The 14,325-nt window shown below is 38.6% G+C and overlaps 1 pseudogene; it reads left to right on the forward strand.

Moving 5' to 3' along the window:
• Window positions 1–1,472: 1,472 nt before the first annotated feature.
• LOC139450957 (uncharacterized protein KIAA1958-like) lies at window positions 1,473–9,037 on the forward strand (annotated as a pseudogene).
• The last annotated feature ends 5,288 nt before the right edge of the window (window positions 9,038–14,325 follow it).

Genomic DNA, 14,325 nt, shown 5'->3' on the forward strand with positions numbered 1-14,325 from the left:
ACAGACAATCTCCGCACCGCGGACCCGATACAACAACACCAACAGAGTTGAAGACAGACCAAGGTCAGTGACAACCCAAGCACAAGATCGATACATCCGGCTGCGACACCTCCGAGACCGCACTACCACAGCCACGTCTACAACCACACAGATCACTGGGGTACGCAGAATATCAGATCAAACGGTACGCAACAGACTGAGGGAGGCTGGGCTTTTTGCACGAAGACCTGTTCGACGTCATGTATTGACCCCACGTCATCTGGCGGACCGTCTGCTTTGGTGCCAACAGAGGGTTAGATGGGCAAGTGCAAGGTGGAGAAATGTACTCTTTACTGACGAGTCCCGTTTCCTACTCACGCGTGCTGATGGGCGCGCACGTGTCTACAGACGTCGGGGTGAACGTTACGCCCCAAACTGTGTGCAGCAGGTTGTCCCATTTGGCTGCGGAAGTGTCACGGTATGGGCCAGAATTCATCACGGTGGTAGGACGCCTCTCGTGCATGTGGCAGGTGCATTGACAGGTGTGAGTTACAGAGACTTGATCCTACAGCCTTACGTTCTTCCTCACGTCAACGTTCATGGCGGACAGTTCCAGCAGGACAACGTTCGACCGCAAATTGAACGTGTTTGTCAGGACTTCTTACAGCACAACAACATCCAGACATTACCTAGGCCAGCCCGGTCACCAGATTTGTCCCCGATTGAGCTTCTTGATGCACTTCAGCATGAATGGCAGCACCTCCAACAGCGTGTTATTGACAACTTGATTGCATCTATGGGTCGTCGGTGTCAAGCGGTGATTGATGTACGTGGTGGGCACAACCGATACTGACATTTTCTGCACCCCTGTGACATTAACTGTATCGTGTACGTGTGTCTGCCTAGGTGACACGATTAATGTTTTGAACATTGTGTACATTGATCTTCAAACAGGTTTATGGTTTCTGTGTCCTATTTTGAAACAATCGCATTATATTACATTTTGAAAGTCAGTGTCAAGTTTCTTTTTTTGAAGAGTATATATCAAACTAGTTCAAAACGTCCTTTTTCAACAAAATATTTCTTAAAATCTTTTATGAAGCCAGTGCATGTTAGTCGTCTATCAAAAGACAAAGTCATCGATATACCCCGGACTTTTATATCTGTACATACAATCACAACGTGTATGTCATTATCGGTGATTTTCCATGTGAGTACAACTGACGTTATGACTGATATGGTTAAAGTAAACAATATGGTTCCCTCTATACTTAAAATGCTTTCTTTACTTACCATGACATGAGTTAGTTTTGATATCTTTCATTTGATAGCAATATTACATATAATACTGTCTCTACATTACAGACAGCCGTAATATGCTTAAAACAGAGTCCCATTCAAAATACATGTTAAACTAATGTCCACCCAATATGCACGTGCATATATATTGGAGGGTCGTTCTTGTTTATGCCGAATCGATAGGAACTTCGCGCATGAACGCGCTAAAGTTCGAGCAAAACTATTGGAGCCCTCGTCTTATAAGAGCGCGGAAAAGCACGTGTGATTTCTCAATTCGCTTTCAGTCTTTGTACGTGATTAACATGGGAGATTCCGATTCCGATTCCGATATTCATTTCATTACACAAAATCGTTTTACAAGCTCGTACCAGGCAGAATTTAACTCAGATTTTGAAAGACTTATTAATACTGATATTGAAACATTTGACGTGGCTGTACCAGATTTTGATGTTGGTAAAAGTGATATCTTGGAATCAGATGAGTTCTCTGGAAATGATACAGATTTAGTGGAACTCTCTCAACAAATAGAAGCAAGTATTCCGCAGGCCATACCAATTCCCATTACTACTCATACCATTTATGACGCAGACAGTATTTCCGGAAATAACACAGGTCCTATTCCTAACCGTTTTAGCAATCGTGTGTCAGAGCAGGATCTTCAAAGTCTTTGTAATTCGGCTTTTTCTCAGAACACAGAAAACAAGAGTAGGTGGGCCCTAAACGTCTTCCAAGCATGGGTCAAGGAAAGACAATCACGTGGGTTACGTGATGACGTCTTGTTAAACCCCGACATTATTGCCCTTTCGCATCGTGAAACAGATCTTAATAAAACTCTCATGCGTTACTTGGTAGAAGTACGAAAACAAAAAGGTGAAGAATATCGGGGAAATACGTTATATGAACTGATTGCGTCATTGCAATACTATCTCCGAAGACATGATGTCGAGATTAACGTTTACGAGTCTCCTTATTTCAAGGGAATGAGAAACGTCTTGGATGCTCGCATGAAGTCATTAGCTAAGCAGGGTATTGGCATTGAGAAAAGACAGGCAAATGTTGTTTCAGTTGATCAAGAGGATATACTGTGGGAGAAGGGTATGCTCGGCGAGGATACGCCTCAAAAGTTGCTAGACACTTTGGTCTATCTCATTGGCTTAAAGTGTGCACTTCGAGCTGGAGACGAACACAGGAATCTACGTGTGGGCCCCAATTCTCAATTTCAAATAACAGAAGATTCAAGTGGCGTCACCTATTTGAAATATACTGAGGACATTTCTAAGACAAACAAAGGCGGCTTAAATAGTCGAAAATGTTCAAGGAAGACCATTCGAATGTCAGAGAACGTTGAACTACCACAGCGATGTCCAGTTCGACTATACCGCAAATACATGTCTCTGAGGTAAGCTTTTAGGCTATAGAATTGAATTTAAAACAGTTTGTTGCAGTCAACTTGTTTATTATGTGATTTGTAATTGATCTGCATGTGAAAAAAAATACAATTTTTTCTCTTAAATAACAGCAACAATAGCGCTTAAAGTACATATGAATCTTTGCTTAATTTATGTGGTATGAATCCCGATTTCAAATTCTTATAATTTTTTACTGCAATGTATATTTCAGACCCAACAATGGTAAATGCAACGCATTTTTACCTGCGACCACTGCGCTACGTCAAGGAGGGTGTCTGGTATGCCGATGTTCCCGTCGGGAAGCACTTTAAAAATATGATATTGAGAGTAAAGGCGAAAATTCAATTTTTAGGATTTCCGACAGGACTTGAGATCCATACGACACTATATCATATTGTTAAAGTTAATTTCGAATGTGTCTCCGTTTCATTTACCTCAGAGGACAGAAATCATGGTAGTTTTATAGTGTTAACACAAATACAGGACGGTTAGTGTATTTGGGATTTAGCGCCTTTATTACAAACAGAATTTCAGTTATATCACGGCGGCATGTTCATTGCAGAAGAAAAGCCTGCCAAACTATTGTGGTTATGTCTTGCAGTGAAACGTGCGAACGTCGACTGGCATATACAAACCAATGGTGAGCGTAGTTCCTTAACTAATTGGGAGGGTGCGTTTCTACGTTTTGTCTATCAAAGTTCACAAACACGGTTCGACTGACATATTCGGCTAATGGAGTTTAAACTATTGGAGGGTGCACATTAGTTGATAACTGTTGGAGGGTGAACATTAGTTGTTAACTACTGGAGAGTTTATCTGCAATACACCGACTACTGGAGGATTACAGAATGAATGTGCAGGACCCAATTCACACGAACATTCATGTGACTTTGTTTTAAAGCTGGAATATTGCTGAGTGCGGCGTTAAACAACCAACCAACCAACCAACTAACATCGAACAACAGAAAACAAACTCCTGAATTGAATTTTGATTTGTGTTTGCTTGTGGTTTTAATAACCACGACATTTTGACCAAAGTCCCACTGACAAAGTCTACCAAGTCACCAAGTCTACCAAGTCTACCCACCCGATCCATTTGGTCTTCTGTCAAAAGAAGCATAGGCTGCTAGGGACTTACTTCAACCCGGAATCCCAATAAGGTTGCATGATATCTGATGTGCTTACAGAGTTTTAGGAAGAAATTGAAATGGTTTATAAAACCTTCCAATAAACCCTAAGATATAACCTTACAAACGCAAAACTAAAATTTAAAAAAGACTTCAAAATATCAAAAGGCACCAGTTCAGCACTTGCCTGATAGCCATGCGAAAGATTCATCAAAACTCGACGAGTCACACCACTGAAGCGAACCCTATCTACACCACGAAAACGAAACGAACACAAATAACATAATCCTGATTATCTAAAGGCATAATTTCACAAACAAACATTAATGAAGAAACATTAAATGCTTTATCGGTTCTGCTTTCGAATGGAACCTAAATCCATCTTATAAAAGCAAAACATGCAACATCGTTAACAGTAAATGGCACCAGTTGAAAGCATCCTGGTGTGTATATGTTACAGGGAATATGTAGAATGAGGGAATATGTTTAATCCCTGAACTTTTCAAAGAATATATTTAATGTCTGATTCACTCAGGGAATATACATAATCCCAAAAATCTCGATTTTGTTTATCAAGTTTGACCATATGAGAGCCTCAAAAGTAATTTCAGGGAATATGTCTAACAAACATGATGTTAAATCCGGGAATATGTATAATACCTGAAAAAATTAGGGATTATGTAGATTTTCTGAGTGAATCAGACATCAAATATGTTCCCTGAAAACTTCAGGTTATACCCGGGTGCACGGGTGGCCCAAGGCGCCGCGATTCGCTGTGCGCCAGAAACCTATGATTGTTTCGCCCCAACTCACTCACTCACTCACACTCACTCACTCAGGTTATACACATATTCCCTGATTATACATATTTCCTGTAACATATACATAGTGTCTTGAATATTATGGGGTATGCTTCCACTAGCGAACCCTATCCTAACTTGAGTGAGTGAGTGAGTATGGTTTTACGCCGCTCTTAGCAATGTTCCAGCAATATCACGGCGGGGGACACCAGAAATTGGCTTCACACATTGTACCCATGTCGGGAATCGAACCCGGGTCTTCGGCGTGATGAGCGAACGCTGAAACCACGAGGCTACCCGACCGTCCCCTACCCTAATTTGAACCCATATCGATCTTGTTGCTGGTATGAAAACGCCAGAAAATAAAACAAACCATTCGTTATTTGCAAATGTTCATGGAAACGAAAAATAAACAAAACAATTGAAATATTCAATTCGTTAATAGCATAAGCCACTAGTTCGATGAATGCCTAATATACAATGTTTCGTGAGGAAATATTGGACGGGTTATAGGTTACCCTCATGATACGAACCCTTGCCCGCATTTGAACCTCAGTCTTTGAAAACGTAAATATAAACTATAAATATTCGTGGAAATCACGGAATGAACGTTCTTAGAGGTCCATGTTTTGATTATAATTTCCAGTGGTATATATCAAAGGTTCCCGCATTACTGGTACTGTTGGCCAAGCATACCAAATACCAAGAGTTCTCACATATCCTCATTGTCATCTTGTTCCTCATATTTCTTTCACGATTTAATCGGATTAATTTGTTTACGTCGCTGATTGAAGAAGAAATTGTCTTTACCCAAATGTGTGTTTCTTTTGATGTGTGATATTTACATCAATATCCTATCGTCAAAATAGATACAGCCGACGTGATTCAGAGGAATCATTTTGATACATTGAAACCTGTGGTCCATCTGGCAGTCTGGGCAGTGCTAGCTGATTGCATTTTTCACCTTTTATGTCTATTGAAAGGTTATCCTCAGTGTAAAGAACCTCGTTGGTCGCAGACATAAGTATACCTTTCAGAAGAGTAGTCAGCTTGTCTGTCTTTGATCACTTTAAGACTTATGATGACGATATACTTAGTATTTGAGTGTTCATAGGTTTATTGTACCCATATTTGTGTGTTGTGTTGTGACTGAACTGTGCGTGAAACAACCCAGACCAAAATAAGTCAAGTTACACATTTGTAGATAAAAATACAGTAAGAATGTTTAGGACTGGTGTTGACATCTAGTTTGAGTATACCCTCCCCTACTGGTAACACCCGTCATGGGTGAAGGTCAAGGCGGTTGTATTGTTGGTCATACAGAATATATGAGAAAAACTGTCAACATATTGTTCATTATGAAATCTGATTTGACAGCGTTTGAAAACCTTAACTTTCAAAATTGGCATCTTAAGCCTAGGCGTCATAATATTTGTTCGACGTCACTTCCTTGCAAATTCAAAGCTAACTAACTTCACTGGAGGGCCATTTTATGGTTAAGAATCATCTTCACCTAAATATGTTTTCAGAAAATGACATTTTACTATTCTTTGTGAAGGAGCCGACTAATAAGGAGTTTGAGGTTACGATCTATCGTTTGACCTGGCTGATTGTGACATCAAACCCATACAATAAGAATTGTTGCTCCTGATATTAACCACTTAATACAGTGAAGAAGCTCAATAAACGTACATCACTCGATAGGTGAAAAAGCTCATTTGTTATCTAATTGGTTAGTAGGGCAAGCTTTCCCGAGAATGTTGTGATCAAATACGATAGCCTTAATCAGAGGAGAGGGATGGGTGGGTGGGTGTATGGATGATGGATGGATGGATGGATGAATGGATGGATGGATGTAGAGAGGTAGGTAGGTACATGTAGACATGTGGGTACCTAAGCGGCGTTAAACCAAACTCACTAACACACTTAAACATTATTTGGTTTTGCATTGACTCACTTATGCAGAAAGTCCTCCCAAGTCCGGATAACTCAAACTAATGCACCTACCAACAGAAGAAAACTCGACTACTGAAAATAGATTGGCTGATAGTAGCGAATCAATCATTACCCTTGTGGTAGAACATATTTCATCAGGTTATAAAGAGCCCTCTCTCGTGGATGTTAGCATGGTGAAACTTAACGCCTTATTAACAGTATTTAACGTTTTAACAAAACATCATATTAAATGAGGTTTTTGATTAATTGGAACAAAATAAACATATTCACTCAAGATTCCACTCTCGTATAACTAGAACTAGAATTGGAGTGTAGGCGTCACTTTCCCCACCTATTAGTTTGTCATCTTTATATTAGTAGAAATATCCATTGAACCCAAAATCTTATCCCATTCAGTGGGTGGATATCAAGGATCATTTTGATTTAAAAACTCTGTCTTCAAAACCGGTTCATGGTTTCAAACGTGATAATGCTTCCCTTTTCCAGCACTTGTGAATTCTTTGCAACCATTTATGGTTCCCTTGAGCGAATCGTGACCATTTAAGTCGGACAGAGCAATTACAGGGTAAGAAGGACAATCAAACCTGTGTTGAGGGCGAGCGAGAATGTGATGTTCTACACGAGGGAGAAGGAGGCGGCAATTTGATCCTCCTGGGCAACACATCAGGCCTGTGGCGACGTAATGTATTGGGCACTCTATTATTAACAGCCCTTGTGATTACATAGCTTCCTGCTTCTCTTGTACATATCACCTATTTCAAACATGCAGATGATTGTACTGAGATAAATCGCAAAGAATTTCTTTTTCTTGAATGTGACATAATTATCACGGGATTTGGTTCTTGAGAAATCGTCTAATGGTGGTGAAATGTACTGACCGTCACCAAATAGTTTAATTAAGAATCGCTTCTAGATTTAGCAGGAATAGAATAGCTGTAATCGCATGGGATTTAGAAGGTCAATAGTTGAGCGTCCAGGATACACAGATAAATATCTTTCTATTTGTGTATAGTAACACAATTGCGTCTCATTCCCTAATGGGTGGTTATTTCTTTAAAGACACAGCGCGTTAATTAGTCATCTAGGGCACGTGTCAAGTATTACTCCATCATGCTATCAATAACTGCTATAGATGTGTTCGGAGTTGTAAAGTAATGTGATTGGAAAGAAGACCATTTGAAGGCGACCTGTTTGCCGTGGGTTGTGCCCCTGTGTTGGTGGGGTCTGGATGTTGAGGGCACTGCCCAATACACCACTTCGACCCTTACTTTACCTAGACAGGTGGTAGAATGGGCCCGGTTCTACCAATCGGCTGGTAATGCCAAGCCCTGAGCACTATACTTTCATTGCTCTAGCTTTATTTGGCTTGGGTTTTTGATATTTTGTTGACGTGTTTGTTTTTTATTATCTATACAATGTGAAATGTGGATTTTCAATCTTCAAAACGTACAAATTTGCGTAGATGCTGGTATCAGAAGGCGGTGGCTCATGGGAAAAACTGGTGGATCTTACTAATGGTGTATATCATCCCAATATCCCTAGTATCCGGTTGTTGGATATCCACAGGCTTTCAGATACTGCCCTTGTTGGCACTCGGTTGCCGAAGGGGAGTAGGGATGCTGAACCTTTACTCAAACTAACATGGCTTTCCGACCCCCCTGACAATATTCAAACGTACACTGGAAAAAGATCATGGGACTCAACATCACTAGTGTACTGGCCAAGATTCTTCGAGAGTAAAGCACCTTTTACATTGAACCCTTTTGCAGTTGCTAAGGCATCTATGGAATAGCTGGAGACGTTAAAAATATCGAGAGATTGAGAACAGGATCAATATTCATTGAATGAAAACCAGCAACAAACCTGATGTTAATCGATGCACTTGTTGGAGTCTCAATAAATGTATTTCCCCACAGAACCCTCATCACTAACAGAGGCATCATCAGAGATCGTGATCGACTCTTTGAAGACATGTCAGAGCTTGATATTTTTTCTGAAATGAAAGAGCAACGGGTATACATTTGTGAAAAGATTTATCAGGTGTCAAGGTAACGAAATGAAACAAATATTGTAAAATAGATGTAGAGTTGTATATCCTTAATCCTAGATGTTTCCTGCAAATACAAAATCACATTTGCGCATTGTAGTGAAGCTTCTGATATCACAGAAGACTGTAACAGCGATTTCAAAATGTGTAAGAACTGTTCTGGAGGTCACTCTTCACTTAAAGCATGTCCGGTCTGGAAAAGAGAATTTGAAATCAGCAAAATAAAATGTAAAATATAAAACAGACTCTACTTCATGGCGGAAAAACAAACAAAATTATAAACCACCAAAAGGATCAGGTGATCCTGTCAAACATTTTTATAAAATGTTGAAGAGATGGATGTTTCGGAAATCATCCGTACATGTTTGCTGCTTACAGATGGTAGAGGCAGATCTCCAATCAGTCTCCCTCAAGAGATGAATCATTCTCAAACGTTGATTCAGTGGAATTGTATATGACAAATGTTAATGATTTGCAATTATTGGTCCAAGAATTCAAACCATCTGCATTCTGTCTTCAAGAAACTTATTTAAAGCAAACCGAAAAATTTGTTTAACGTGAGTACAGCTCTTACCATTGTTTTCTCCTCCAGGTGATAGGACCACTGGAGGCCCTTCTATCTTGGTGAGGCATGCCGTGATCCACAGTCCTGTCTCACTAAACGTCAACCTTTGAGCGGTTGCTGAACGCCTAACACTACGCGTGGCTTTTACACTATGCTCTTTGCACGCCCCACCTTCTTTAAATCTGCAGAAGTCTGATCTATAGGCATTGTATGACCAATTACATAAAATATGTATCATCATGGGCGATTTAAATGGTAACGACCCGCTCTTGGATGGTAGAAATACACACACTAATGAGAAAATCCTTGAGGAGTTTATCTCAAAAAATTATTTATGCATTTCTAAAGATGCTTCACGCACTTATTTACACACTGCAACTGGTACGTACTCTTCACTTGATTTGTCACTTACAGATTCCAGTTTGCTAAATGAATTTGATTGGTCAGTGTATGATGACCTGTGTGGAAGTGATCACCTTCCAATCATACTTTCACCAGTTCATCCAGCTGATGTTCCGCCTTCATCACGAATTAATTTTACGAGGGCCAACTGGTCTTTGTTTGAAACACTCTGCAAAAACACATTAAACACTGAATTACTTACCAATACTACTGACGATATTCAAATTTGTTCTGGTGCATTAAAGCAAATTGTCTATGGATGTATTCTTAAGACCTCTACAAATCCATATATACGGCAACCATAGTACACTGCTGACTGTAAACAAGCTAGAAAGCTGGGAAGAAGGCTGCAAAGTATTTCACCAAACATCAAATGCTAAAGCCAGTCGCGTATCCTAGCAAACTAAACACCAATCTTGGAAAACCGGTATATCTAAAATAAATAACTCATGTGTCCAACGTTTGGAATATGGAAAATAAAATAAAAGAAAAACGTTCAAGATCTAGTGTTCACCATCTTAAGGAAGGTGACACATTACTAATGTATAAATCTGATATAGCAAATAAACTGAGAGATAACCATTCTTCCTCATCAAATTATGCATCGAAATTTTAGACATTTTAAGAACAACAAGAAAAAAGGAAAATTACTTTTAATTCCGACAATGATGAGCACTAGAATGAACTTTTCCCCCTACATGAACTGCACACTGCTTATGGGCAAGCACATGCTGCAGCTACAGGGTCTGATAATATCCATTATCAGCTACTAAAACAATTACCTGACACATGTCTTGAAGTACTGTTGAGTCTTTTTGACAATAAATGGACTTCTGGAAACTTCCCTTCATTTTGGTGGAATGCTGTTGTAATTCCTATACCTAAACCCTTTCGTGATCATACCGATCCTTCTATTCCAATGTTATTGGCCATTGTAACTTACCAGCTGTGTTTGTAAGACCATAGAGAATGGTCAATAACAGATCAAAATAGTACATAGAAGCAAATAATCTTTTAACAAAATGTGGTTTTAGGAAAATTAGAAGTACTGTTGAGCATTTGGTTGGATTGAAGACATTTGTGAAAAATACTATAATTAATAAACAAAGTGCTATATCGATATTTTTTCGACTTAGAAAAGGCATATGATACCCCTTGGAAACATGGAATTTTAAAGGATCCGTACGAGATAGGATTAAGCGGACATATGCCTAATTTTATGTCACAGTTTTTATCCAAAAGGGATTTCCAGGTTCGTGTACGGTTGTACCTTGTCAGACATTTATGATCATGATCAAACCGTCCTACAAGGTAGCATAACGTTGTTCATTATAAAAATGATAAGTTTGTCTGGGGTTATAACTGACTCCGTTGATGATTTTAATGTATCATGTCGAGGTAAAATATGCACACGATTGAGAGACAGTTTCAGCTTTGTCTGAATACAGTCAATGATTGGTCAGAATGTACTGGCTTCAAACAAATTTAATCAAACACTAATTGTATTCATTTCTATCGAAAATATAAACCACACAGTGATCCTGTCTTACATCTAGACACTCCAATTAAAATTATAAGGGAAACTAATGTTTTGGGAATGATTATTTATCACCATCTTACTTTCTAACCACATATTAAATATCTTAAATCAAAATGCCTTGAGGCGCTAGATCTATTAAAAGTTGTTTCAAATTCCAAGTGGGGAGAGGACCAGTCAACCTTTCTTCACTTGTATAAATCACTCATTCGTTCTAAAATCGATTATGGTTATTATCGTCGATTATCGTCTATGGTGGAGCCCGCGAAAGCAATCTTAAACTTTAAGATTATATCCACCATCAAAGTCTAAGACTCTGTCTTAGCTACACTATCAATATGAGAAGTGTATTGAAAAGAAGGGAGATTATATTGAAAAATAAAAACACTTTAACAATTGTTGCTATTGTTTGTTTTTGACCAGCCCCAGAAACAAATAAGTTAAGAAGTACACACAATACTTACAAATCAATATTTACAGGTGGATGGTGACGCTGTTGCCAGTACCCAGTCGTTGGCTCCAGATCTTTTTCAACTAGATTACTCTTACATATTTACAACCGAATCAAAGGCCATTTTTCAGCCCTGGAATATATCAATCAGTCTAGACATTTTCTCAGACTCTCTGTCCTGTCTTAAGGCGATTCAAAATAATTCGTGTCAGCATCCAGTTTTACGTGACATCAGTGAACTGCATGTTGATCTTGCTACTGGCCAATACGACATCGCCTTATTATTGGTTGCCCAGCCATAGTGGAATCATTGGCAACTCATTGGCTGCTGCTGCTGCTGCAAAAGCACCACTCAATACATCTGTAATATCTGGTCCAATATAGTGATTACAAACCAGTTATTAGATGCTTCATCCGAGATCTAAAAGAGCAAAAGAGCTGGGACACCCAGGTGGGTATTAATAAGTTATGTGAAATTAAACCAGATATGGGTTACACCTACTTGGGTTGTCTGTCCAGATTTGACAAATATATGGCGTTTTAATTTTGGCTAAAAATACGTACAATCGCCCGCGACTGAGGGAATGGTATAAATCCAGGAGGGATTCATGCAGGTAGCAAAGGTACTGTAAGTCCCCATGGTGCCTTGTATGGTGATCTATATTCAGTGGCTGGCGATAACGAGCCGGTTTTTATCATGTTTTCTATCGTTACATCTTTTTTATAGTTCCATACTAGTTTTATATCTATATCTTTGTTGTTGGGTTGTTTTACTGTGTTTTGTTGACAGGTATTTATATAGTCAAAATGTTTGTATTATTAGTGTATAAATTGGTCTCGTCACGATATGGTTGAAATATTGGCGATGTGACGTTAAATCTTACGTCACTCACTCACTGTATGTTTGAAGTGTCAATTTCTTTGTTTCATTGAATTCCTTGAATCTGATATTTTATCAAATGCATTTGACAGGCGTTTCTATTGACCATAGGTCATGCATTTATAACTCGATCAGGACAGTGACAGGAAGGTGTCAGCAATCTTCTGTTGACAAGTATACAATCCGGTACGTATTCGCGTAATAACACCAATAGAATTATCGATCATAAAAAATATTATATTCAGTCATTACTTATAAAGAAAGTTTGGGATTTATTTTACGCTATTTTTTTTACACATTTTCGTGATTAATTTGACATTTAAGAGTTATAGAATTATGAACTTAATCCATGTTGAGTGATTAAGACATATTCAAAACGATGGCTATCAATTAATATAACTTATCAATGCCAGTCCTACCTATACAGTAAGTAAATTGTGCAGTGAAGCCTCAATAGTTAAGTTATTTCAGATATCTCATAACATGTCCATAATATGTGAAGCAGGCCGATGCCAATCTTGAAAGTTTGCAACCCGAGAGCACAAGTACATGTATGTTGCCTGACTAGCCATAGTCGTGACAAATCTTGAACCATATATGACAACAATGGATTATACATTTACAATAGTTTACCATAGACCTACAGTTTTCGAAGACATTCCCAGCTTGGTTTTCAAGTAAAACCATGTTCATTCACAGCCTTGCGCTTGACGTCGTCACATAGTTTGACAATGTATACATGTCTGATATTTCAATTTTCACATACATGTATATATTGTGAGTCAATCTTTATACATCGATTGATTGAAATAGTTGTTCTGGACAGTCCAATATCAGCATCCACCTGGCAGATAGATCTCGCAGGAAAGAATTCAAGGGTTTGAAATGGTCCTCAGGACTCGCTTGAGGCAACTTGATAGGGTTGTCAGGTTATTGGTTATATTTAGTTGTTCATTGTACCCGTGCTGGTTTATCGATATCTTGGCCAGATTTGAGACACACAGCCATGGCACAACTGAAATATGGATGAACTTGGCGTTCGTAAACATTCACTCGTTCGCATACCAAATACATATTTGGATCATATTTGTAAAACGAAGTGTCAAAGTGATTTACGTTTTCAATGACAGAAATACATGTACGTGGAAAACGACTTTAAAATAATAGATATTATGTCACAAATTCATAATTCGTAAAGTAAATAAAGTACCATACACTATGCGCATAATGCTGAAGCGTCGACATATAAATGCATCACATATTTCCTCAATACACAAATTGACTTATCAGTGTCAGCGTTGTTGTTCTTTCAGTCAATAGTTTCTCAATATACGTGTAATTTGTTGTGTTGGGAAATGGTTGTAAACATATGTTACAAAAAAACATATCCATAATCAAAGGAATCCCGACTAAAAGTAAAGTCTATCATTGATTAATGACGGGATCCTCCCAACCGATCGATCGACGACATTAATCGAAAGTTTTCAAGTTCACTAAGATCGTGTAACAGCTACCACGTTGAGATTCGGGGAAGAAAAGACGACATGCTGTTGAGTGTGAATTGGTTTATTCTAAAGTTGAACTAGGAGTAGTAGTAGTAGTAGTAGTAGTAGTAGTAGTAGTAGTAGTAGTAGTAGAAGAAGAAGAAGACTATCCCGTGAACACATACTGGTATCACATTGCTACATTTAGCAAGGAATAAGTACATTGACAAAAGCATCTTTCAGTTCACGTACACAATGATACTTAGTATATAATAACATCATTAATAGACAATAGATACATTCTCCATATGAAATGAAATATACATTTTAAAATTGGTTCACCCCTGGCTCTATTCGGTCGTCATCGAAATACGGCAGACCGATTTTAT

This window comes from Haliotis cracherodii, unplaced genomic scaffold (assembly GCF_022045235.1).
Source record: "Haliotis cracherodii isolate W230 unplaced genomic scaffold, xgHalCrac1.p SCAF_8, whole genome shotgun sequence".
Lineage (NCBI taxonomy): Eukaryota > Metazoa > Mollusca > Gastropoda > Lepetellida > Haliotidae > Haliotis > Haliotis cracherodii.